General features: G+C 43.7%; 1 protein-coding gene across 2 annotated transcripts in view; it reads right to left on the reverse strand.

Moving 5' to 3' along the window:
• LOC113895135 (proton-coupled amino acid transporter 1) overlaps positions 1-1,915 on the reverse strand; it is a 49,918-nt gene extending 48,003 nt beyond the window's left edge. For both annotated transcript variants that reach the window (XM_027545911.1, XM_027545912.1), the window contains exon 1: positions 1,780-1,915. The gene's annotated coding sequence lies outside the window, so the exon portion shown is untranslated. The remainder of the gene's footprint in view (positions 1-1,779) is intronic.
• Between the last annotated feature and the right edge of the window lie 24,310 nt (positions 1,916-26,225).

Genomic DNA, 26,225 nt, shown 5'->3' on the forward strand with positions numbered 1-26,225 from the left:
CTCACCCAAAAACCACTTCCATTATGGTATTTCCATCCCCTGGTCCCAGTTGTCATCTCTGGAACACTACAAAAGAATGGAATCCGCCTCCTTATACTGCCTTTAAAATAGACAAAGTTCTGAGCACTTCAAGCTGCAACAGGGATGAGGCCAAATGAACAGATACATGCTTCAAAGGGAAAACAAGGACTCAAGAGCAGACAATTATAAATGGCACAATCAGAAAACAAAGAGAGAGGGACTTAATATCATCATCAGAGCAGGCTCTGTTGCATAAGGCCTCCACCCCAGTCTCAAACTCAGAGCAAATGATCCAGCCTTTGGTGTCCTCTTGACTTCAGGAACACCTTTTAAAAAACCACATTCTAAACATACAATCATGTTAATTACTGTAAAATAGGCTCTCAACAAGAATCAAAGAGGCCCTTGATCATACTTAAAATAATAAAAGTCAAAATCATTTTCAGCTGTCAGCATTTAGCTTAGATATAATATAAACAGTAAGAAAAAAGGAGGTGAATTTCATGGCAACCTATAAACAAGTAGGGAAACTGCTTCCTGGACAACTGTATTAAGAAACAAATGGAGGGAGGAGGTAGGATCTCTCTGGTTAGAAAACAGAGTGAGATAGAGAATGTCAAGGCAGAAGGAGATCTTAGGGATTCCACCCCATCACTGTACAGACTGGAAATCCAAACCCAAGCAAGGATGGGAGTCATCCCGGGTTGCAAATCAAGTGTCAGAACTAGAACAAAATCTCCTAATTCCCCAATCTCGGTTCTTTCCATTACACCAAGCTATCTTCTTTCAGCAAGCCTCAAATAACTGCAAAACATTCATCGGAATAACCAGCATTCCTCAAATCTGACAAGCTACATTAAAAACAAAGCAAAGGTCTTGACATTCTGCAAGTTAACGCTAGCGTTCTCCACAACCTCAGCTGGGAGCCGCCTACCCTCCCAAGAGCATCATACTCTGCTTCTTATTTCATATTTTGGGATGACTTAAACAAAATTGCAGGATGCTTAAAAACATGATGAGTTTGCAGAAAAATCGAGGAACAGTGAATGAGGGAACCACACCCAGAGCCAAGCCGATCTAGCGGCAATTGAGAATGCAAAGCTGAAAAGGGAAGAACGAACGAAGGAAAAGGGTGTTGTTGGTTTTTTGTTTTTTTTTTCCACCTGTCAAATTTTCCGCAGGAGGCAGTCTGGTGAAAAGCAAAAAGCCGCTGGAGTTCAGGGAGACTTGGATTCTAGTCGCAGGGCTGCGACTAACTCACTGGATGACCTTAGGCAACCCCTACTTTTTCTAGGACCTCGATTTCCTCAACAGCTCTAGAAAGTGACTGCAAAAGATAATTTCCCAGAGTCCTGGCAGTTCGGCATTCTATGACCCAAAGACCGGCTATCAGCAATTTCCCAGCAGGGCTCCCGCAACTGCCGGGTCACCTCCCCGCGACGTCTGGACCACTGTAGGAAGCGCAGCAGAAGCCCTAGCTAGTCGTTTCGGTGATCCTTCCCATCTCGGGACCTGTTCCCACACCTGTCAAAAAGGATAGGGAGGTCAAAAGAGACAGCGCGAAGAACACCTCTCATCCGGGAGGGGTGCCCACAACTCACCGCAGCTGCCACCGGGGAGCCGAGGAGACCAGAACTCGCAGCCCAGGCCGGTCGGTGCCAGACCCGGAGCATCTGCTGAACCCGGAGGAAGGCGACTTGGATTCAGCAAAAGGCGACCACCGGCAGCCAGCCCCAGCCCATCAGCGCGCGGACTTACCGCTCGAGTTCCGACTCCAGCTCTGGCTCCCACTTCGGTGCAGCAGCCCACCAGTCCACCAGTTCCTGCCTCAGCTCGAAGCCCTAGCCATCCCCACCCTCCGCTGCCCAAGCAGCCGCTTCCGGGCCCGTCACGTGACCCAGGCGCTCAAACCCTAGGCCCGGGTCACGTGCTCCCGCGCGCGGCTACGCCTCCCCTCTAATGGGCTCGGCTTCGCAGCACCACCTGGCGACGGGGAGCTGAAACTGCGGGAACGACGGTTCTCGGAGTTGGGACTGAGCCGGGCGTCGAACATCTGGGCACCAGTCGAGAGCCCAGCGTCTCAGAGCACGGTCACCTGAGGTGTGGGCTTGTGGAAGGTGGCTCTGTTTTCCACGCGCTGAACTTTCTTTAAGACGTTTCGGTGATCATATGTTGCTTTTATGAATGAAAAACAATACATCTTTTCAAAACTTTAGTCATATTTTTAAACTTTTACCAAACATATGTGGTGGCGACCGGAAGTGGGACTCTGTAAGGCCAATTCTATCTTTTTAACATAGTTAAAAAATTTAACATTTTTGAATGACAACTTTTCAGTATGTTTGAGGTTTATGTCTTATCTACGCTTCTCTTTTACTTTAAAAAATATCTTTAAAAATTTAAAGATTTTTAAATTTTTAAACTTAAAAAGTTAAAGATTTAACTTTAAAAAGATTAGCTACTCAGAGAAACAAACCCACAAATTATTGATACAGCTACAAAATGGATAGATCTTAATTATACTGAAAGAAGTCAGAAAAAAAAAAAACATTGTGTTTATGTAATCTAGAAACTTTAATCTACACTGACAGAAAACACATCAGTGGTTGCCTGGGAATGGTTGTTGAGGTCAGGAGAGAAGAAAGTGATTATAAAGGGACATAAGGAAACTTTCCAGGTGACATATACGTCCATTATCTCGACTGTGGTAATAGTGTCACTGGTGAAGTTATACACTTTAAATGTGTGCAGTTTATCGTATGTAAATTATACCACAATAAAGCTGTTAAAATATTCAGTAAAAATTATAAGTAGAGTGGCAGGGCCTGAGGAGGGGACTTATGGCAGGGAAGCAGCTTCACAGACACCATGGCGGAGGCAGGAGCCCCCAAATTCCTGTGGCAGCACCGTGAAAGGCTGGGAAGTACTGCGCGCCCCTCTCTCGGTGGCTGCACTTCCTGGGCCTGGACAATAAAGACAAGGAGCCAGAGGAGAGGAAAGGCGGGGACCAGAGCCTGGCCAGCAGCCAGCCATACAGACAGCCAAAGGGCCCCACTGCGGCCAGCAGCCCTCTACTCCTGGCTGCCTCCAACCTCGACTCCAGGCTTCCCCAGACCCCTTTCCCGTGGATTCCAGCAAGGCCTTTGCCCTGACCCTGGCAGCACGTTGACCAACACCTGGTGGCCAGTGAAGGTTTACAGGCTCAACAACGACGAGCAGTGGGACAACCAAGGCGCTGGGCATGTTGTCCAGTTGTGTGGAGTAGCTGAGGGCATGTCCGTGCTAGTCTGGGCCACTGGAAGAGGGAATGGCAAACCACTTAGGTATTCTTGCCTCAAGAGCCCCATGAACACAAGGAAAAGGCAAAAAGTTAGGACCCCGGGAGATGAACTCCCCAGGTCAGTAGGTGCCCAATATGCTGCTGGAGAAGAATGGAGGAACAATGGAGAAACTCCAGAAACAATAAAGAGACACAGCCAAAGTGAAAAAAAACACCCAGTTGTGGATGTGACTGGTGATGGAAGTAAAGTCTGATGCTATAAAGAACAATATTGCATAGGAACCTGGAATATTAAGTCCATGAATCAAGGTAAATTAGAAGTGGTCAGGAGATGGCAAGAGTGAACATTGACATTTTAGGATTCAGTGAACTAAAATGGATGGGAATGGACAAATTTAATTCAGATGACCATTATATCTACTACTGTGCGCAAAAATTCCCTAAAAGAAATGGATTAACCCTCATAGTCAACAAAAGAGTCCAAAGTGCAGTAGTTGGGTGCAGTCTCAAAAAGGACAGAATGATCTTGGCTCCTTTCCAAGGCAAACCATTTAGCATCACAGTAATCCAACCACTGATGTAGAATAAACTGAAGTTGAATGATTCTTTGAAGACCTACAGGACCTTCTAGAACTAACACCAAAAAAGATGTCCTTTTCATCATAAAGAGAAAGTGTTAGTCGCTTAGCCGTGTCCAACTCTTTGCGACTCTATGGACTGTAGCCCACCAGGCTCCCCTGTCCAAGGGATTTTTCCAGGCAAGAATACTGGAGTGGGTTGCTGTTTCTTTCTCCACAGAATCTTCTCAACCCAGGGATTGAACCTGGGTCTCCTGCATTGCAGGCAGATTCTTTACCATCTGAGCTACCAGGGAAGCCCCATTATAGAGGACTGGAATGCAAAAGTAGGAAATTAGGAGATGCCTCGAGTACCAGGCAAGTTTGGCCTTCAAATACAAAATGAAGCAGGGCAAAGGCTAACAGAGTTTTGCCTAGAGAATGCACTGGTCATAGCAAACACCTCTTCCAACCACACAAGAGAGGACTCTACACATGGACATCACCAGATGGTCAATACTGGAATCAGATTGATTATATTCTTTGCAAAGATGGAGAAGCTCTACACAGTCAGCAAAAACAAGTAATACAGTAACATGTTCTTATTTAAAATGTTTGACAATATATGACTCTGTAAACAGTGAAAATTCCTCTTCTCCCAAATTCGCTATCTTCTCCAAAGATTTACAGTTACCATCATGTTACTGTTGTTTTCTAAACACTATGCTATGTATTTATAGAAATATCTATATATATGCATGTACAGATCATGGTGCTAAAATTTAGAATCATGAATACTAGTACTTACTGTTTTGCTTAAGATTTTTATTCTTCACTGTTTACATTGTTTAAATTATTTCATAAATGTATACTACTTTACATATATATGTTCAAAATCTCTATGTGTTCTATAACCTATTTATATGTTTTTAAAAATCTACTCTGGTTGGTTCATTTCACCAGGGGGAAAAAAAAAGAATGTAGATTCATGCCCAGTCAAAATAAGAGGATGAATGAGTTCATCCCATCCCTGGTAGAACTCCCCAGTTCATTGACTGCTCAGTGCCAGGAACTATGCTTGAAGTGCTGCTGAGCCCAAGTCCAGAGTGCCTCTTTTAGGTCACCTCCAGGCCTCAAATTTCACTTATTCTATGGCTCCTCCTAGTATTCTACCCCAAAAGACAGAACTTATTGGAATTACTGATGCAAGTGGGAATTTGCCTTCCCCGTCTGCACCGGGGAGGCCTTGGCTGTAGATAGGATTCTTCCTCCCATGATGACTGAGAGTGAAAAGAAAGTGAAGTCGCTCAGTCGTGTCCAACTCTTTGTGACCCTGTGGACTGTAGCCTACCAGGCTTCTCCATCCATGGGATTCTCCATCCATGGGATTCTCCAGGCAAGAATCCTGGAGTGGGTTACCATTTCCTTCTCCAGGGGATCTTCCCAACCCAGGGATTGATCCTGGGTCTCCCGCATTGCAGGCAGACACTTTAACCTCTGAGCCACCAGGGAAGCCCTATTATACCTTTCTTAGAGAGACTTTTTAAAAAAGGCTGCACAATTTTCAGATACTGTTAGGACTCTATCAGCCTTTTCATTGGTGGTGGTTTGGTCACTGAGTCTGTCCAACTTTTGTGACCCCATGGACTATAGCCTGCCAGTCTCCTCTGTCCATGGGATTGCCTAGGCAAGAATACTGGAGCGTGTTGCCCTTTCCTTCTCCAAGGGATCTTCCCGAATCAGGGATCGAACCTGGGTCTTCTGCCTGTGGAATATAGCCCACCAGGCTCCTCTGTCAGTGGAATTCTCTAGCAAGAACACTGGAATGGGGTGCCATTTCCTTCTCCAGAGGGTCTTCCAGACCCAAGGATTGAACCCACGTCACTTATGTCTCCTGCATTGGCAGCCGGGTTCTTTACCACTAGCGCCACCTGGGAAGCCCAACCTTATTATTGCTGCTGCTAAGTCGCTTCAGTCGTGTCTGACTCTGTGCGATCCCATAGACGGCAGCCCACCAGGCTCCCCCGTCCCTGGGATTCTCCAGGCAAGAACACTGGAGTGGGTTTCCATTTCCTTCTCCAGTGCATGCAAGTGTAAAGTGAAAGTGAAGTTGCTCAGTCGTGTCCGACTCTTAGCGACCCCATGGACTGCAGCCTACCAGGCTCCTCCATCCATGGGATTTTTCAGGCAAGAGTACTGGAGTGGAGTGCCATTGCCTTCTCTGAACCTTATTATTATGAAGCCATAATTATGAAGCCATAACTAGAAATTAGAGACTTCCATGCTGTCCAGTGGATAAGAATCCACCTGCCAATGCAAGGGATATGGATTTGATCCCTGGACCAGGGACTAAGATCCCACATGCTTCGGGCAGCTAAGCCCATGACTCACAACTACTGAGCCTGGTCTTCCTAAAGCCCCTGCTTTGCAACAAGAGAAGCCATTACAATGAAAAACCCATGCACCACAGCTAGAGAGTAGCCCCCTCTCAGTGCAAATAAAGAAAGCCCGTGGTTAGCAAGGAAGAGCCCGTGTGCCACAAAGAAGACTGAGTGCAACCAAAAATAAAATGAAAGAAAGAGAAAACCTAGCACACAACAGCGTATCTCTATATCTTTGCCAGATAACCCCTATCTTTGCCAGGTAATTTTCCCCAATCTATACAACTCTCTACCTCTGCTCCCACTGTTTACTCAAAAAATAAAGATTTCCAATGCAAAATGGATGTGTAAATAACTGTTTTGACTCTTACAAACTATTTTAAAAGCAAAAAGGAAAAAAACTTTGCAAATTCTTTTTCAACAAAACCAGAAGAGAAACAGAATCCACAGATACCAAAATACATGTAAGGGCCTGTAAAGCATCTGAGACTAGACAGAAACTGTGTAGGAGAAAGGAGAAGAAACTCAGGAGTGAAGGATCTGACAGGGGTTGGGGATGGGGGTAGATCTTAGGAAAGCATCAGTAAAAACTGCATGAAAGTGAAAAGCTCACTCAGAGTTGCACAGCTATATCCCTTTTGTCTGAAACAACATGCATGGACAGTTTAGCAAAACTAACAATAAAAACTCTCCTAAACCTCATTCAGATGGGGAAGACAAAGAAGATGAAGACAACAGAAAGAATATTGTGGCGGTTTTTGCCATACATTCACATGCATGAATGTATGGCAAAAACTGACATACTATTGTAAAGTAATTAGCCTCCAATTAAAATAATAAAATTTTAAAAAAGTAAAAATTAAAAAACAACAATGTGCTTTAAAAAAGAATATTCTGGACTTCCTTGGTGGTCCAGTGGTTAAGAATCCATGTGCCAGTGCAGAGGCAAGAATCTTCCTGATCTAGGAAGATTCCACATGTCACGGGGCAGCTAAGCCCATGCACCACAACTATTGATGCCTGCATGCCTTAGAGCCTGTACTCCACAGAAGAGAAGCCACCCCAATGAGAAGACTGCACACTGAAACTGGAGAGTAGCCTCCTTTTGCCATAGTCAGAGAAAGCCTGCACACAGCACTTAAAACCCAGGACAACCAAAAACAAATAAATAAATATTAAAAAAAAAGAATACTCTGAGAAAAACTATAGATTTTATATTTTAAAATTTTTAATTAAGTAAAAATTTGGAAATTTAAATATAGTTAATTAGAGAAATCAAGAATCAAATAGAATAGTAAGAAAGTAAGGATAAGAAAATATGTTAATTTTCTTATCAGTAAATATTTATACAGTGGACTTTCCTGGTGGCTAAGCAGTAAAGAATATGCCTCCAATTCAGTCTCAGGATTCCGTCTCTGGGTTGGGAAGATCCTCTGGAGAAAGAAATGGCAAGCCACTCCAGTATTCTTGCCAGGGAAATCCCATGGATGGAGGAGCCTGGTGGACTAAAGTCCACTGGGGCCACAAAAGGTTCGGACATGACTGAGCAACTGTGCACATGCACACACACAGCTAAGTAAGATACGTATCAAGTCAGCAGGCGTATCTGCTGTGGAGAGTAGAAGAGGGAGTTTAGAGGCAGAAGGAAGGGATTGCAACCTCTTTATTTTTATTTATTTATTTTTGACTGTGCCTCGCAGCACATGGGATCTTACTAAGTTTCTCTACCAACAATCGAACCTGTGCCTTCTGCAATGGAAGCTTGGAGTCTTAACTAGTAGACCACCAGGGACATCCCCACAACCTTTTAAAATAGTCAAGAAAGGTCTCACTGAGAAGGCAAAATGTAAACAAAAACCTGAAGTAGGTGAAGGAACAGGCCATGTGGACTTCTTTTAGGGAGAGCATTCTGGGCAGACGGAATAGTATATGGGCCTGGGGTGGGAGTGTGCCTCACCTGTTTGAAGAATGACAAGGAGGTCACTGTGGCTGGAGCAGTGAGAGTTAGTGAAAGAGAAGTAGATTAGGTCAGAGCAACACCGAGGGTGGAAATTGTATAGTGCTCTGTGAGCCACTTTAAGGGGTGTGTGTGTGTGTGTGAATGAGATGGGAAGAGATTTGAGGAGTTTCAGCAGAGGAGTGCCATGATCTGACTTGGGTTTTAAAAGGGTGCTTTGTCTGTTGGGTTGATATTGGCAAAGACACAAACAGCAAGATCTGTTGGGAGGCAGTTTGCAGCAAGTCAGAAGATTGTGATGACTTGACAAGAGTGACAGCGGTGAATGTGGTCAGTTTCTGAAAGCATTTTTATAATAGGTTGGATATGTTGATGGACTGTAAGTGGAATATGAGACAGAGGAGACAAATATTTTGGTCTGAGCAACAGGAAAGAGAATTGCTTTTAACTAGATCAGAAAGACAATGGCAGGAATAGGTTTGAGTGGGGAGGAATTAGAGATTATTGTGTGTGAAGCTCTTATTAGCCATCCAAGGGAAAAGGTTAGGTAGGCATTGGAATGATTGTGGAGAGGAGAGAAATCCAGCCTAGAGATAAAAATGTCACCATTGTCAGCAAATTAATGGTAGTTAAGCAGAGAGACTAGATGAGATCATCAAGGAAGTGAGTGCAAATAAAGACGAGAGAAAACCTAAAAATCAAGTATGGGGGAGGACAGAAAGATGATTATGAATGAGCAAAAGTGACCATGAAGGCATGGTCATTGAGCTAGGAGGAAAACCAGGAGTGGTGGTGTCTTGGAAGCCAACTGAAGCAAGTTATTCTAGAAGGGGAAGGACTGCCTATGTCAAATGCTACTGCTTGGTCATGTAGAAAGAGGACTGAAAACAGACCATTGTATCTAGTAAAGAATAAGCACTGATGGGGACTTCTCTAGTGGTTGAGAGTCCCACTGCCAATGTAGGGGACATGGGTTCGATCCCTGGTTCAGAAGGATCCCACATGCTGCGGGGCAACTAAACCTGTGCACTACAACTACTGAGCCAGCACTCTAAGCCTGTGAGCTGCAATTACTGAAGCCCAAATACCTAGAGCCTGTGCCCCACAATGAAAAGTAATCCCCACTCACCGCAGCTAGAGAAAGCCAATGCAAAACAAAAAAGACCCAGAACAGCCCCCTCCCCCCAAAAGAATAACCATTGATGGTGCTCAAAAGAACAGATTTGATTGGGTGCTGGGAGTGAACCCAACTCTGGAGGGAGTTCTTGGCCAGTATTATTTATCTGTATCCCAACCAAACACCACCACACCCAATGCCCCTGTACCCTAAATTATTTTGAAGCAAATTCCAGTTATATCCCTACAGAAAAAAATAAGGAGAATGGTGAGATTGTGTGTGTCTTATGAGTCCTGCTCAGTTTCCCCTTTATCTTTCCATCTCTCCTTTCAGGACTTCTTGAGTCCCCAGTCCATTTCCTTTACACTCTATGACAGATGGGGAAAGTGCCATTCACAGCCAATTACTTAAGAGGGGATGGGATCCAAAGGTCAGTCCCCTCACCTTTAGGTGGGACCAGCTCAGTGATGCAAGCTGTGCTCCAGCTTTCCCCATGGGATCCGGCTGAAGCGAGTCTCCAGCTGAGACTGCATCCTCACTTAGCCTTTCCCTTTTTCTTCACTTCTGCTTCCCTCTCATCCCTTCTCCTGAGAATGCTGCTCCTGCTGCTAAGTCGCTTCAGTCGTGTCCGACTCTGTGCAACCCCATAGACAGCAGCCCACTAGGCTCCGCCGTCCCTGGGATTCTCCAGGCAAGAACACTGGAGTGGGTTGCCATTGCCTTCTCCTCTCCTGAGAATACTCCCTCAGTAAATCACTTGCTCAAGAAACCCTATCTCAGCTTCTCATTCTAGGCATAAAGCATCATCCCCATTTTACTGATGAGGAAAAGTAGACTTTATTTATTTTATTTTTTAAATGGAGGGAAATTGCTTTATAATGTTGTATTGGTTTCTGCCGTATGACAATACAAATCAGCCACAATTATGCATATATCACCTCTCTCTTGAGCCTCCGTCCCCTCCCTGCATCCAACCCCTCTAAGTCATCACAGAGCACCAGTCTGGGCTCCCTAGGTTATATAGCAGCTTCTCATCAGCTATCTGCTTCACCCATGGTACTGTATATATGTCGATGCTACTTACTCTGTTCACTCAACTCTTTCCTTCCCCCACTGTGTCCACAAGTCCAAAAGTAGACTTTAGAAAGATTAAAAACACTCACTCATGTTCACATGGCTAATCAGGGCTGAAGCCAGAATTCCAGCGACCACATACTTAATCATCTCACCACACCCACCACTCAGCAGCATCCAAAGTTAATGAAGCAGGAGAGTGGAGAATGTCCTTGAAGGGCTGAGAACATGCAGGAGCCCAGCCTCCTTGGAGAAAGTGAGCAGGCTATTATGTCAAAACTGTTGAGATACAGCCTGTCTACCTTCTGTAGCTCTGGCTAGGTGACATTACCTCTTGGGGGTTAACCTCCCTGAGCCTCTGCCTCCTCACCTATCAGCCAGAAAAGGGTCTGATGGGTGTCAGAGCATTTGGCCCACCAACACAAGAAGTGATTCTGATTTTTCTCAGTGTCCTCCTCAGACCTGGTGAACATGAGGATAATATGCCTTCTTTGCCTCTTTGGGTTCTTCAGTCAGGAATTGGAGTTGTTCAGCCTCATGAGGATGGGAAAGGGCAAAGCGACTTACAGACACCTTAAAAGAAGAAGAATTCCTGTCCCCGGTATCTCAGAGTGACCCCAGGAAAGTGATGGTATTGATAGTAAGATCTCAGATGCACTCGGTACTTGCCATGTGCTTTACAACTGATTTACTCCCCACCTAAAATCTTATATGAGATCGTTATTTTTAATTCCACTTAATAGGTCAAACTGAGGCAAGAAGGCAGAAAAACTATGCCCAAAGTCTCACAAGAATCTAAGTATTGAAGCCAGGAGACAAGCTCTGCATAACTCCACAGCTGGTGTTCTTAAAAAATATCATGGGTTGAAACCTACTTGTTAATAAATGAAGTCCATACTCACACTTTGTGAATTGAGGGATCTTTTTGCTTTTTTCTTCTTCTTTTATCAACATGTTTCTGCTCCTTCGTTTTTTTCTTGTAGTTGTTTCTTTTCTTTCTGCTTTATTTTCTTTTTCTTCTTTTTTATACCACTAGACATAAAGAGAATGAGGGATTCTTCCAGGGAGCTTCCTTTAATTCTAGATTATCAGAGCTGGAAAGCCCCATTGGGTCAGTGAGCCCAACCTGTCATTCTCAGTGGAGGCCTAGAGATAAGGGGCAGTATTCCCAGAGTCACACACATCATGTGTTTCTTGGCTCTTGCTTCCAAGCCCAGAGGTTACCAAATAGCACAGATAGAATGAGCATATTTGGTTAAGGAGGAAAAACACCCGGGGTGCACAACGCAGTCTCTGTATACATATCTGGATTACATGAATTTAAGATGGTGTGGTATAAAATATTAAAGTTCTACTTCATAGGCAGAATTTAGGGTACTTAGAATCCCACTCAAATTTAAAGTTTCACAGGGTATCCCGTAATAGCACAACTGATGTTCAAAAGAGTTAACTGTAAACTGTGCTGCTCTCTGCCCAATTTTGTCAGAAGCCAAAGAAAAATGCCTTTGTTCACATGGAACTTCTGTGGGCGAATTGAGTTATTTATTAGCCATAGTGTAAGCATCTATTGTTAGTGTAATTTAAAATATTCTATAAGCCATAACAGTATAATTTGAGAATTCATTCAGTGGCACAAGTGCCGAAAAGTTAACTTAGAAATTCTTAGTTTGGAAATGGAAATCGGAAATTGCTATAGAAAAGAGAAATTAAAAACATCTAAACACATCAAGATGTAACATGCAGATGACAAAGGAGAGTGCATTCCATTTAGTAAATTAGCAACACGGTTGAAATGAAAAGCAGCCTTTAAAGCAAGGGCCTCACTATGGGAACAAACAGCAACTCAGACACTAGGAAAAGTGCTGGTGCTCTATCGACACACTGCAATGCGCCTCTGAGCCAGGCTCTTGTGACTTGTGATAATTAGAAAGGGAGTAATGATGGTAAATTTTATCACTAGTGTCTTTGTGGTAAATGAAGTATGTTTAGAGGGGAAAAAATGTGTTACAAACTTAAGAGATTTATGCATTCCGCAGACTCAGAGAAAAATTTTGTGGACTGTCCAAAAGCCCATCCAGAGAATCCAGTAGGACCACTCTACCATCAATACAACATTCTGATGTATGGGAGAATGCTCAAGGGATGGGAAATTCTGCAGGGGCACAGAACCAGAGGGCATATGTGAAAAAATGCCAATTGCCTGTCAACCTAAGCTAACCTGCAGGCAGGATTGCAAGAACAGGAGCATTGTCAGTGTGTGTGTATGAGAACCCGAGTACACTCCTTAGAATCAAATGCTGCTCTTACAGGAGCACATCCAAAGAACAGTCTTTAAAACGTATTATATCGCTTCGTGGGGTGTGCATTGGTCAGTGAGGTACCATAAATGAGTATAGGGATACTGATATTGGTACTTTTCCTTCAGGGGCAACCAGGTGGCTGGAGCTTCTGAGACAGTTACCTAAAGTCATGAGCAATTATTTTATCCTGACAATGTATAAAATGTTAGCATTTTCCACATGTGTTATGGTATAAAAGAGATTGGGAACCATTGAATAAGTTTTAGTGTTTGTATGATTTTTTTGTTCAGGTGGAGATACTTTTGAGAATGAAAGGAGCTGTATTCACACCAGAACACCGGGAATATAGTGGGACTATTCCAGGAAAACCAGGATGTGTGGTGGAGTATGCAGAATGATGGTCCCCAAAGATGTCTAGGTCCTAATTTCCACAGCCTGTGAATATGTTACCTTAGATGGCAAAAGAGACTTTGCAGCTGTAAGTTGAAGCTCTTGATGAAAGGAGGTTATCCTAGATTGTCTCAGTTGGGCCTAATGTAATCACAAATGTTCTTATAGGAGGGTAGCAGGAAAGTCAGAGAAGGGAGAAGATGCTACTCTACTGGCTTTGAAGATGGAGGAAGGGGTCACAAGCCAAGGGAATACAGGCAGCCTTTAGAAACTGGAACAGCAAGGAAGCAGATTCTTCCTAGAGCCTCCAGAACACAGCCCTGCCAGCATCTTGATTTTAGGACGTCTGACTTCCAAGAACACAAGGTAACAAATTTGTGTTGTCTTATGCACAAAATGTATAATTTGCTAAAGCAGCAATAGAAAACTAACACAGATAACTGTTTATAAGAAGTTTATGCTTACATAATTTTTAAAAGTACAAAGATATGTTGAAAGGAACTAAAATGAAATAATTATATTGAGAGGAGGGGTGGGGGAGGTTGACAGGTGTAAATTTTCATCTAACATCATGTTGATTAGTTGAAAAATGTCATTGAAGTGTATTATACAAAGAAATGGAGAACTAAAGAACTAAAACAAACAAACAAAAACAATTAAAAAAAAAAGAGAGAGAGAATTGCTCCAGTAAGAGGAATGGAGATGGTCAGATAAGAAGACTCTAGCTTTTAATTAAAAATCTCTTGGTTAAAAAAAATTAAGGATTTATCTATGGACATCTTTCTTAGAATATGAATATTACTTTTTAGAGTGTGTGTTGGGGAGCCTCCAAGAGCTTACTCGTCTCAGGTTCTCCAAAACTCTAGCTTCCAATCTACCTGAAAACAGTATACAGCTTCCATCTCACCCATACACACTCCCCTACCTCTGACTCAGCCAAGAGCTTCCTTGATCTCAGTCTCACACAGGACAACACCAACTGGTAGGTCCTCCTGAAATGAGGCAGGAAAAGGCCAGACTGGATGAGGAATATTCCTAGGACTGGGCCCAAACTCTTAAAAGATCTGGAGCAAACCCACTAGGTCCTGTCTGTAGAGTGGGCGGGCAGACCTTGGGATTACCTCACAATGGTAACAAAGAACCTGGCAGACCTTAGAAGAGAGAAGAGCCTCCTGGTTGCCACTGAAGAAAACACTGATGTAGGAGCCCAAAGAGAAGGGCTGAGGCTGACTCTGCCATGTCTTAGCAAATCCCTTTCATCTGGGCTTCAGTTTCTCACCAATGAAATTAATAGGGGAGGAAATTCATCTCCCACATCTTTCAGTTCTGTGAGTCCTTCTTTTTCGTACTTTAGCAACACCCTTCCTCCAAAGATGACTGGATGGGCCCTCAGTCAGTCAGCCACAGAATCATTATATATCACACTTTAGAGTTCCTTTGAGATGGTCTGCTACAATCCATTCATTCTTGGTTTTTTTTTTGGGGGGGGGGTACCCCTCGTGGCTTTCGGGATCTTAAATCCCCAACCAGGGATTGAACCCATCTCCCTGCAGTGGAAGCACTGAGTCCTAACTACTGGAACACCAGGGAAGCCACCTCCCCCCAATTCATTTTTTATATGGGGAACTGGACCTCAGAGAGACAAAGGTATTTGGTCAGGGTCACGCTTTATGAGAGGTATGAGAGCGTCTGGGTTCTCCTCTGAATCCTCAGTTAGACCCTGGGGTTTTGTGGTCACAATTTGCCATGTGACGGTATTGAATGGTACCTGTTTAATATGAAAATACATTGTGACTGTGTTTTTTTAAAAATACATGTAAGATGCTATTAGGGACAAAACAACCGTATAAAAAAGATGAGTGGCTATATTAGTTTCCTATTGTGTTAGTTGCTCAGTTGTGTCTGACTCAGCGAATTGCTATCTAATAAATTACATAAACTTTGTGGCTTAAAATGACTTACATTTATAGTCTCTCAGTTTCTGTGGGTCAGGAGTTCAGGCATGGCTTAGCTGGGTCCTGTGCTTATAGGGGCTCACTGGGTGCAACCAGGTTGTTGGCTGAGCTCTAGTCTCATCTGGAGGCACAAATGGAAAATAATAGCCCTCCAAGCTCAGGTTTTTGGCACAATTAATTCCTTTGCTATTGTAGGACTGAGGGCCCCAGCTTCTTGCTGACCCTCAGCTCTTTGCTGACTCTCAGCTCCTAACCATGTGGGCTTCCTAACATGACCACTTACTTCTCTAAAGTCAGCTGGACTTTTTGTTTGCTTGTTGAATATCTCCTTGTTGCAGGTCTTAAATTTTGTCTTGTGAAATATGACATGTATAAAGAAAGGTTTATAAAACATATATGTCTAGTTTAAAGAATATTAGAATAAATATCTGTATGCCCACCACTCAAGAAATAAGCTGTTGACTTTGAAGTCTCTAGAATTTGTCGGTAAAACAAAATCTCATATAACATGATGTAATCATGAAAGTGACATTACATCATCTTTGCCACATTCTATTAGTTAGAAGCAAGCACAGGTCCCACTCACACTCAAGAGGAGGAGATAAACAAGGGCATGAATGCCATACATATCAAAGGAGGCAGCATGTTAGAGTCTATCACCACAGCAGTAAAAATTGTGTGTATAGAAAGGACCGAAATTTCTACTCCTGTCAAGACAAGTGAGAAGAGGGCTAAGGTTTAGCCTTTGGATTTGGCAGTGGGAGGCATCGTTGCCATTGGCAAGAGCAGTTTCAGTGAAGTAATAAGGATGAAGTCAGCTGAAGTAAAGCCAACAGAATGAAAAGTGAGAAATTGGAGAGAGTAAGTAGAGATGACTCTTTTAAGGAGTTTTACTGTGAAAGGGAACAGAGAGATGAGAGATGAAAGGTCCTGTGGTATGTTTATATGTTCATGGGAATGACGCAATGGAAAGTAAAGGTTTGATGATGCAAGAGAGAGGGAAGGATCTTTGCAGGAGGAAGGCTCTGGAATAGGTGAAGGAAAAGGGATGAGATCCAGTGCACAAGATAAAGGGACTTAGGGCAGGATGAGGATGACTCACCTATTCTCACGGCAGAAAAAGCCTAGTTAGTCTGTGCGTTCGGACACATGTCAGTGTGTGGATTTAGTGGCTGGAGGATAAGGAAGTTCTCTTATGATTGCTTCTGTTTTCTCAGTGAAATAAGAACAATGTCATCAGCTGACAGTGAAAAGAGGGAGAGTAATGGAGGTTTGAATTCAGGAAATAGCCTCTTAAAGAGTGGAAGAGCAACATAAATAAGACAAATAGGTTTGCCCCACAGTGCTAGGACTCACCTGAGGTTTCGTTTTTGTTTTTTTAATTGGAGGATAATTGCTTTACAATGTGTTAGTTTCTGCTGTACAACAATGTGAATTAGCCATGTATGAAAGTGAAAGTGGAGAGTGAAAAAGTTGGCTTAAAGCTCAACATTCAGAAAACGAAGATCATGGGATCTGATCCCATCACTTTATGGCAAATAGATGGGGAAACAGTGGAAACAGTGTCACACTTTATTTTGGGGGGCTCCAAAATCACTGCAGATGGTGACTGCAGCCATGAAATTAAAAGACACTTACTCCTTGGAAGTAAAGTTATGTCCAACCTAGGTAGCATATTCAAAAGCAGAGACATTACTTTGCCAACAAAGGTCCATCTAGTCAAGGCTATGGTTTTTCCTGTGGTCATGTATGGATGTGAGAGTTGGACTGTGAAGAAGGCTGAGCGCCGATGAATTGATGCTTTTGAACTGTGGTGCTGGGGAAGACTCTTGCGAGTCCCTTGAACTGCAAGGAGATCCAACCAGTCCATTCTGAAGGAGATCAGCCCTGGGATTTCTTTGGAAGGAATGATGCTGAAGCTGAAGCTCCAGTACTTTGGCCACCTCATGTGAAGAGTTGACTCATTGGAAAAGACTCTGATGCTGGGAGGGATTGGGGGCAGGAGGAGAAAGGGACGACAGAGGATGAGATGGCTGGATGGCATCACTGACTTGACGGATGTGAGTCTGAGTGAGCTCCGGGAGTTGGTGATGGACAGGGAGGCCTGGAGTGCTGCGATTCATGGGGTCGCAGAGTTGGACACGACTGAGCGACTGAACTGAACTGATGCTATGCTATACTAAGTCGCTTCAGTTGTGTCCAACTCTGTGCGACCCTATAGACGGTAGCCCACCAGGCTCTGCCGTCCCTGGGATTCTCCAGGCAAGAATACTGGAGTGGGTTGCCATTTCCTTCTCCAGTGCATGAAAGAGAAAAGTGAAAGTGAAGTCGCTCAGTCGTGTCCAACTCTTAGCGACCCCATGGACTGCAGCCTACCAGGCTCCTCCGTCCATGGGATTTTCCAGGCAAGAGTACTGGAGTGGGGTGCCATTGCCTTCTCCGAACTGAACTGATACATATAAACCCTCCCTCCTGTGCCTCCCTCCCACCCCCTCCTTCCCACCTGTCTAGGTCATCACCGAGCATGGGGCTGGACTCCCTGCGCTATATGGCAGCTTCCCACTTGCTATCTATTTTACACATGTAGTGTATATATGTCAATTCTACTCTCTCAATTTGTCCCACCCTATCCTTCCCCCATTGTGTCCACAAGTTCGTTCTCTATGTCTGTGTCTCTATTCCTGCCCTGCAAATAGGTTCATCAGTACAATTTTTTCTAGATTCCCTATATATGTGTTAATATATGATATTTGTTTTTCTCTTTTTTACTTACTTCACTCTGTCTGACAGACTCTAGGTTCACCCACATCACTACAAGTGACCCAATTTAATCCCTTTTTATGGCTGAGTAACATTCCATTGTATATATGTACCACCTGAGGTTTTCATAAGTTGAAAGTGTGACTGGTTGGCAAACCTGCCTTTTGCTCTCTAGCCACATTCAATGGCTTGGGTGTAGTCTTAAAGCAGAGGCAAAGGTGCATCGGGACAGTGTTGTGGCTTTGAAGGATGGCTGCAGAACAAGGAGAGGGACAAGAGGATGGGAGTATGTAGCAGGGAGCCTGCACGGTTGACCAGTCACTGGGTGGAAAAGGGAGTGAAGCTATGTGGGGATGAAGAGCGGTGGCTGGGTCACAGACTTTTTAGCATTAGACGAGAGACCCTGATGTGGTCACAGTCTGGTAGGGTCTGCACACTAGTGGGTGTGAAACAGACCAGCCGGAGTTGGTGGGGCACCCAGAAAATAGGGTGCTTGAAACAGAGGCTTTGAAGGTGGCGCAGGAACACAACACTATAAATCAACTATACTCCAGTAAAACTTAAAAAAAAACAAGAGTGGTACAGGTTTTGATAATGACAAGGTCTAGGGTGTGATGGTAGAAGGGAATGTGTGGGGTAGGGTGGAGAACAAGCTATTTGGAAGCAAAAGGGGTCAAGAATTTAAGAGACTGGAGCACAGATGACTCTTTTATATGGATAAACGTATCAAGAATGATCACAACAAGGGACTTCCTTGGTGGTTCAGCGGCTAAGAATCCATACTTCCATTGCAGGGGTCCCAGGTTTGATCCCTGGTCAAGGAACTATATCCCACATGCTGCAACTAAGTCTGAGCACAGCTGAATAAATCAATAAATAAAAGTATGATAATAGGGAAATGGTGGAGGAAGAGAGATAGGGCAAGAGAGAGATAAAAACAGTGAGAGAGAGAGAGAGAAGATGCTAGGTGGAAGAGGGGGCCGGCCTGAGGGTTGTGCACGCCGAAGCAAGTAGAAGTGCCGTGGTATGCTGGCCCGTGTTCCCGAGGAGCCAACTGTCTTAGAGAGGAAGGAGGAAAGAAACAGGAACAAGGATCCTCCCTGGCTCCTGGCCATGTGATATGAGGAGAGGGGAGCCTCTCTCAGAGGCCTGCAGAGGAAGCAGTGACCTTAGGGGGATGCTGAATTTAGTTAGGGCAAGGAGGTGAAAAGAACATTGCTGTGCGGGAGACTTAACCTCTTTTTCAGGAAGCCTTCCTATTTATTACACACACTCAGCCTTTTGAAATTTTCCTTCAGAGCACTTATCACAGTTGAAAAACTTTTTTACTTCTGTATGGGAAACCCTGATTGATATTCATGACTTCCAACTAAGGTCATGGAAGGCTCGTTCTGCATCCTGGTAGTGGTGGGTCCCTAGCACCCAGCTAAGGGGCCACCACAGGGGTACTCCATCAGGGTTTTTGGCCAGAAAGGAAAGAACAGACTTCCAAGAGTGTAGGAGATGTAACTAACTTCCCTTTCCCTCTGCAGTAGAGGAAGACAGCAAAAAGATGTGGGAATAGAAACTACCAGTTAACCCTCTCCTGCATACCTTGATCTCTGCTTGAATACCCTTACTGACAAGGAGCTTACTACCCTCCAGAAGTCTTCTAAGGATGATGTTGGAGAGATCTGAAGGTTTTTTTTTTTCTTAAGTGAAGACTAGGTGGCAGTATCAGTAAAGAACCCATCTGCCAATGCAGATAGATGTAAGAGACACAGGTTCTATCCCAGGAAGATCCCCTGGAGGAGGGCACAGCAACCCACTCCAGTATTCTTGCCTGGAGAATCCCATGGACAGAGGAGCCTGGCAGGCTGCAGTCCACAGGACTGCACAGTCAGACACAACTAGCTGAATTACAGTGTTGTGTTAATAACTGACTCAGTTTTATATATATATATATATATATATATATATATATATGTTTTCCTGTTCTTTTCCATTATGGTTTATCACAGGGTATTGAATATGGTTCCCTGAGCTGTACAGTAGGACCTTGTGGTTTATCCATTCTCTATATACCAGTTTACATCTGCTGATCCCAAGCTCCCAATCCAACTTTCTCCCAACCCCACCCACACCTCTTGGCAACCACCAGTCTAGTTTTAGTGTCCTTGAGGGGTTTCTTAGATGCATTGAAAGATGCTGCATGGTACCGTCCACTTCTGTTGACCTTCTCCCCACCCGGGAGAAACAACCAAACTGGTTAAATAAACCATGATATAGCCTTTCACAAAATAGTACACAGTTGGAAAATGAATGAAGTATGAGCCATATCTATTATGCACGGATAGGCACAGTCTTCTTCTTTATACAGTATTAAGCCCACAAGAGGTGCCGTGGTATGCCGTGGTATATTTATATATAATACTGTATAAAGGTGTGTAGGTGTGTGTGTGTATCCCGTGGCCCTCCTAGAAGAAACCTGCCCAAGTACAGTCACTCCCTTCCCTGGCTCTTTTGAACCTCAGTTTTCTCACCTATAGAAATGGGTATTGAAGGACTTCCCTGATGGTCCAGTGGTTAAGACTCTGCACGTCCACTGCAGTGGGCACGCGTTTGATCCCTGGTTGTGAAACCGTGCACATCTGATTGGGACTTGAATCCACGATCTTTCAATTAGAGTCACTCACCTGGTGTCTGGATTTGCTGAGGCTCAGGTTCTGTGTCTAAGCACAGATTCAGTGAGAAGCAAAGCGATAGGTGAGAAGTCGATTTGTTAATATAGGATGCTTTGTGAGGGATGCAGGCAGGCAGGCGACAGAGCTCTGCCCCAAGGGTTAAGCAGACTACATTTTTATAATCAAAGTAAAGTGGGGAAGAGGGAAAAGACCACCCTCTTCCTCATTCTTTGAGTAGACATTAGGCTTACATCACCAGCTCCTCCTTCATATTAGATAGGAGAGTATTTGACCTTATGAGATCAAACTGGGACTGTCATGGCACTTAAATCAGGAGAAAGACGGTAACACATGTTACTAAAATGTGTTGAATCGTCTCAGGTGTCTGTATAATGAGGGTCTCCAACTTTGGAATGCCACCTTTCCCTTAAATTCCTGTCCTTGGTCCTAAGGATCACTGTCTTGCTGACCATGGCCAGCAGAATGCAAGCCTCATTTTTTTTTTCTTTCACTTAATGACCTGGGCTGTATCTCTTGCTTTTATTTATGGTTTTATAGTTAAGCAAGCTTGCTTCATTCCACGACTTTCTGATGGGTTTCTTGAGTGATCATTAACTTACAGTGGTCCCCCGAAGTTCCCTTGGTTTCCATCTCCACCTATAATGCCCTACTGAGACTACTACAACTAACTGTGTAACTATCCTCTCTATCCCTATCAGTCGGGGAACTAAGATCCCTTATGCTGCGCGGTGCAGCCGAGAAAGGGGGAGGAGGTTGACAGCCTGCTGATTGGAAAGCTTAAGTAGTGTATGCAGTTGTTTTGTAAATGTTAGAGTACTTGACACTTAATAATACTTCCACTATTATTTTTAGCATAATTACTGATTAATGATTACTCTCATCCTCATCCTATGAGTCTATCTAGGCCAGGGTCTTCATAGGAATTCCATAAACCTCATGAAATTGTAGGTAAAATTTAATAATTTCTGTTTGCTTTTTCTCTGAGAGGATCAATTCTTCATCTCATAGAAAAAGAAATTTGTGATTCAAAAAAGAAGAAAAGTTTCTGATTTTCTGAATAGTAATGGAGTGATAACCCCAGAATTTTTCCTTTAATTTAGAAGTCCATTTTATCTTCCCCTAAAAGCATTCATATCTCCAGAGATTAGCCTCAAGAGCCTGTCCTCTATCTTTCCTTTTCCAGTGATGGTGAAATCTGCATACCCTCCATCCTCTGAAGTTTGCCTTGCCCTTGGGGTTCTTTCTTGGCTCTCTGTGATGCTGTAGAGGTGACTGGGAGAGTGTTCATGGTCAGACCCATTTCCTGTCTAACATATAGTGCTTTTATTTTATATTCTCTGTTCTCTTGCAGGCAGCAGAGCCTAGAGGCTCTTCGTTCAGCGTGTTGGAGAGGGAGGGCAAAGGAGTCTACCTTCTTTGAATACTGGTGCCACCGCTGACCAGCTCTGTGGCATTGGTCAATTTCCCTAAGCCTCAGCCACTCCATCTGTAAAATGGGTCTAATAGTAGAGAGCTGTTCTCTAGATTAAATGAGACTGTAGCACTTAGCAAACACCCTCAATGGTTACTCTAATTACCCTTATCTTAGGAGGTGTTCAAAAGTTCTGCTGCCAGGAAATAATGCTTAAAACCTTAAGAAATAAGAGACCCTTGAGAACTACAAGCCCATTTCACACAAAGAGAAAATTAGCCTAGAGAGGGGAGGAGACTTGTTCCAGGTTGCACAGCAAACCAGAGGCAATGCCAAGGTGAAAACTGGGCTGGAGCTCCCAGAGCAGGGCTTGTTCCACTGCCTCACAAGCCCCATTTGTTACAAGTGATGATCCTTCATTGACTCATCATTACCATCCAGAATCCATACCTTACATTAGGGTTCTGTCTTGGGTTCTATGGATTTAAACACATGTATGACAAATCAGCTCAGTTCAGTTGCTCAGTCATGTCCAACTCTTTGCAACCCCACGGACTGCAGCACACCAGGCCTCCCTGTCCATCACCAACTCCCAGAGCTTGCTCAAACTCATGTCCATTAAGTCGATGATGCCATCCAACCATCTCATCCTCTGTCTTCCCCTTCTCCTCCTGCCTCCATCTTTCCCAGCATCATGATCTTTTCCAATGAGTCAGTTCTTCCCATCAGGTGCCCAAAGTATTGGAGTTTCAGCTTCAGCATTAGTCGTTCCAGCGAATATTCAGGACTGATTTCCTTTAGGATGGACTGGTTGGATCTCCTTGCAGTCCAAGGGACTCTCAAGAATATTCTGCAACACTACAGTTCAAAAGCATCGATTCTTCGCTGTTCAGCTTTCTTTATAGTCCAACTCTCATATCCATACATAACTACTGGAAAAACCATAGCTTTGGCTAGATGGACCTTTGTTGGCAAAGTAATGTCTCTGCTTTTTAATATGCTGTCTAGGTTGGTCATAGCTTTTCTTCCAAGGAGCAAGTGTCTTTTAATTTTATGGCTGCAGTCACCATCTGCAGTGATTTTGGAGCACAGGAAAATAATGTCACTGTTTCCAATGTTTCCCCATCTATTTGCCATAAAGTGATAGGACTGGATGCCGTGATCTTCATTTTTGGAATGTTGAGTTTTAGCCAGCTTTTTCACTCTCCTCTTTCTGCCATAAAGGTGGTGTCATCTGCATATCTGAGGTTATTGATATTTCTCCCAGCAATCTTGATTCCAGTTTGTGCTTCATCCAGCCCAGCATTTCACATGATGTACTCTGCATATAAGTTAAAGAAGCAGGATAACAATATACAGCCTTGACGTACTCCTTTCCCAATTCAGAACCAGTCTGTTGTTCCATGTCCAGTTCTAACAGTTGCTTCCTGACCTGCATACAGATTTCTAAGGAGGCGGGTCAGGTGGTCTGGTATTCCCATCTCTTGAAGAATTTGCCACAGTTTGTTGTGATCCACACAAAGGCTTTGGCATAGTCAATAAAGCAGAAGTAGATGTTTTTCTGGACCTCTCTTGCTTTTTCGATGATCCAGCGGATGTTGACAATTTGATCTCTGGTTCCTCTGCCTTTTCTAAATCCAGCTTGAACATCTGGAAGTTCTCAGTTCACATACTGTTGAAGTCTGGCTTGAAGAATTTTGAGCATTACTTTGCTAGTGTGTGAGATGAGTGCAACTGTGTGGTATGACAGATATCCACCATCATTTATCATGCAGAATAATTTCATTGCCTTAGAAATCCTCTGTGCTCTCTGAACTTTCCTCCCCTCACCCTGGGCTGCTACTGATCTTTTTACTGTCTCCATAGTTTTGCCTTTTCCAGAATGTCATAGACTTGAAATCATACAGTATGTAGCCTTTTCAGATGGCTTCTTTCACTTAGTTATATGCATTTAATTTTCCCCCAGTGTCTTTTTATGTCTTGACAGCTCATTTTTTTCTTTTGCTATTTGTCCACCTACTGAAGGATATCTTGGTTGCTACCAAGTTTTTGCCTTTATGAACAAAGCTGCTATAAATATTCATGTATGGTCTTGTGATGCCAAAAGTTTTCAACTCACTTGAGAAAATACTAAGGAATGCAATTGCTGAATTGTATGCTAAGAATCCATTTAGTTTTGTGAGAAACCACCAAACTGTCTTCCAAAGTGACTGTTGCATACTATGGTGTATTCCCACCGGCAATGTGAGTGTTTCTGTTGCTCCACATTGTCACTAGCATTTGATGTTGTCCGTGTTCATTTTGGCCTTTCTAATATACGTGTAGTGATATCTCCGTGGGTTTTTTTCTTTTTGGCTGTGCTGGGTCTTCATTGCTGCACAGACTATTCTCTAGTTGTGGTGAGAGGAGGCTTCTCTCTAGTTGTGATGTGCAGGTGTCTCATTGCAGCAGCTTCTCTTGCTGTGGGGTACAGGCTCTAGGGTGCACAGGCTTCCATAGTTGCAGCACATGGGCTTAGTAGTTGAGGCTCCCAGACTCTAGAGTACATAGTTGTGGTACACGGGCTCAATTGCTCCACAACTTGTGGGATCTTCCTGGATCAGGGATTGAACCCATGTCTTCTGTATTGACAGGCAGATTCTTTACCACTGAGCCACCAGAGAAGCCCATCCATGGTTTTTTGTTTGTTTTGGGGGTTTTTATTATTATTATTTTTTTGCCTGCATCAGGTCTTAGTTGCAGCACTAGGGATCTTCAATCTCTGTTGCAACACGCAGGATCTTTTAGTGTGGCATGCGGAATCTAGTTCACTGATCAGGGATCAAACTCGGACCCCCTGCATTAGGAGCACGGGTCTTAGCCACTGGACCACCAGCGAAGTCCCATCCCCACATTATTTTAATTTGCATTTCCCTGATGACTTTGCCAACAAAGGTCCGTCTAGTCAAGCCTATGGTTTTTCCAGTGGTCATGTATGGATGTGAGAGTTGGACTGTGAAGAACGCTGAGCCGCCGAAGAATTGATGCTTTTGAACTGTGGTGTTGGAGAAGACTCTTGAGAGTCCCTTGGACTGCAAGGAGATCCAACCAGTCCATTCTGAAGGAGATCAGCCCTGGGTGTTCTTTGGAAGGAATGATGCTAAAGCTGAAACTCCAATACTTTGGCCACCTCATGCGAAGAGTAGACGCATTGGAAAAGACTCTGATGTTGGGAGGGATTGGGGGCAGGAAGAGAAGGGGACGACAGAGGATGAGATGGCTGGATGGCATCACTGACTCGATGGACGTGAGTCTGAGTGAACTCCGGGAGTTGGTGATGGACAGGGAGGCCTGGCATGCTGTGATTCGTGGGGTCGCAAAGAGTCAGACATGACTGAGCGACTGAACTGACCTGAATTGATGACATATGATATGAAGCATCTTTTCATGTGTTTTTTTGCTTTCTGTATATTTCCTTTGGTGGCTTCCCTGGTGGCTCAGTCGGTAAAGAATCTGCCTCCAATGGAGACCGCCTACAATGCAGGAGACCTGGCTTTGATCCCTGGGTTGGGGAGATCCCGTGGAGAAGGAAATCGCAATCCACTCCATATTCTTGGCTGGGAAATTACATGGACAGAGGATCCTGGTGGGCTACTGTCCATGGGGTCACAAGAGTAGGATATGACTTAGTGACTAAACCACCACCACCACCATACTTCCTTGATGAGAGGTCTGTTCCTGTCTTTTGCCTATTTTTTAAATTGGATTGTTCATTTTCTTATTGTTGATCATCCTTTTTCAGATATGTCATTTGCAAATATTTTCTCTTAGTCTATGACTTGTCTTCACAAATCCATTTTTGTCCTATGTTTTTCAATCTAACATACCTACTAAGCTCCTTTCCTTCTGTCCACATCCACATATCCAGCTGGGTCCTGGCAGCCTGTAGATGGTAGTCTGTGGCTGTGCCCCACACAGGTGTCCTAGTGAGCCATGCCCACCACTTCCACTGCTGGTGAGAGTCTTTGAGCCATCTCACGAACAGGACTTCCTTTGCATTAGTTCTCCTGCCAAATTTTGCCATGTCTCCTGCTATTTCTCCTTATACGCATACTAGAACAAGGCCCTTCTATTGTGCTCCTCAGCCAAGGGTATGTTCCATCACAAAGTTGGTGTCCTTTTTTCACTTTCAACATATGCAATTTAAAAAAAATAATATTTAATATGTTTTTAAAACTTCAGGATTAAAAAAACTATTTATATCTGTATATAAATTATTATACATAATGTTTATAAATATATTTAGAGTGTCTGGACTTAATTACACTACACTGTTAAAAGTACATACTTTGAAGAAAG

Source organism: Bos indicus x Bos taurus, chromosome 7 (genome assembly GCF_003369695.1).
Source record: "Bos indicus x Bos taurus breed Angus x Brahman F1 hybrid chromosome 7, Bos_hybrid_MaternalHap_v2.0, whole genome shotgun sequence".
Lineage (NCBI taxonomy): Eukaryota > Metazoa > Chordata > Mammalia > Artiodactyla > Bovidae > Bos > Bos indicus x Bos taurus.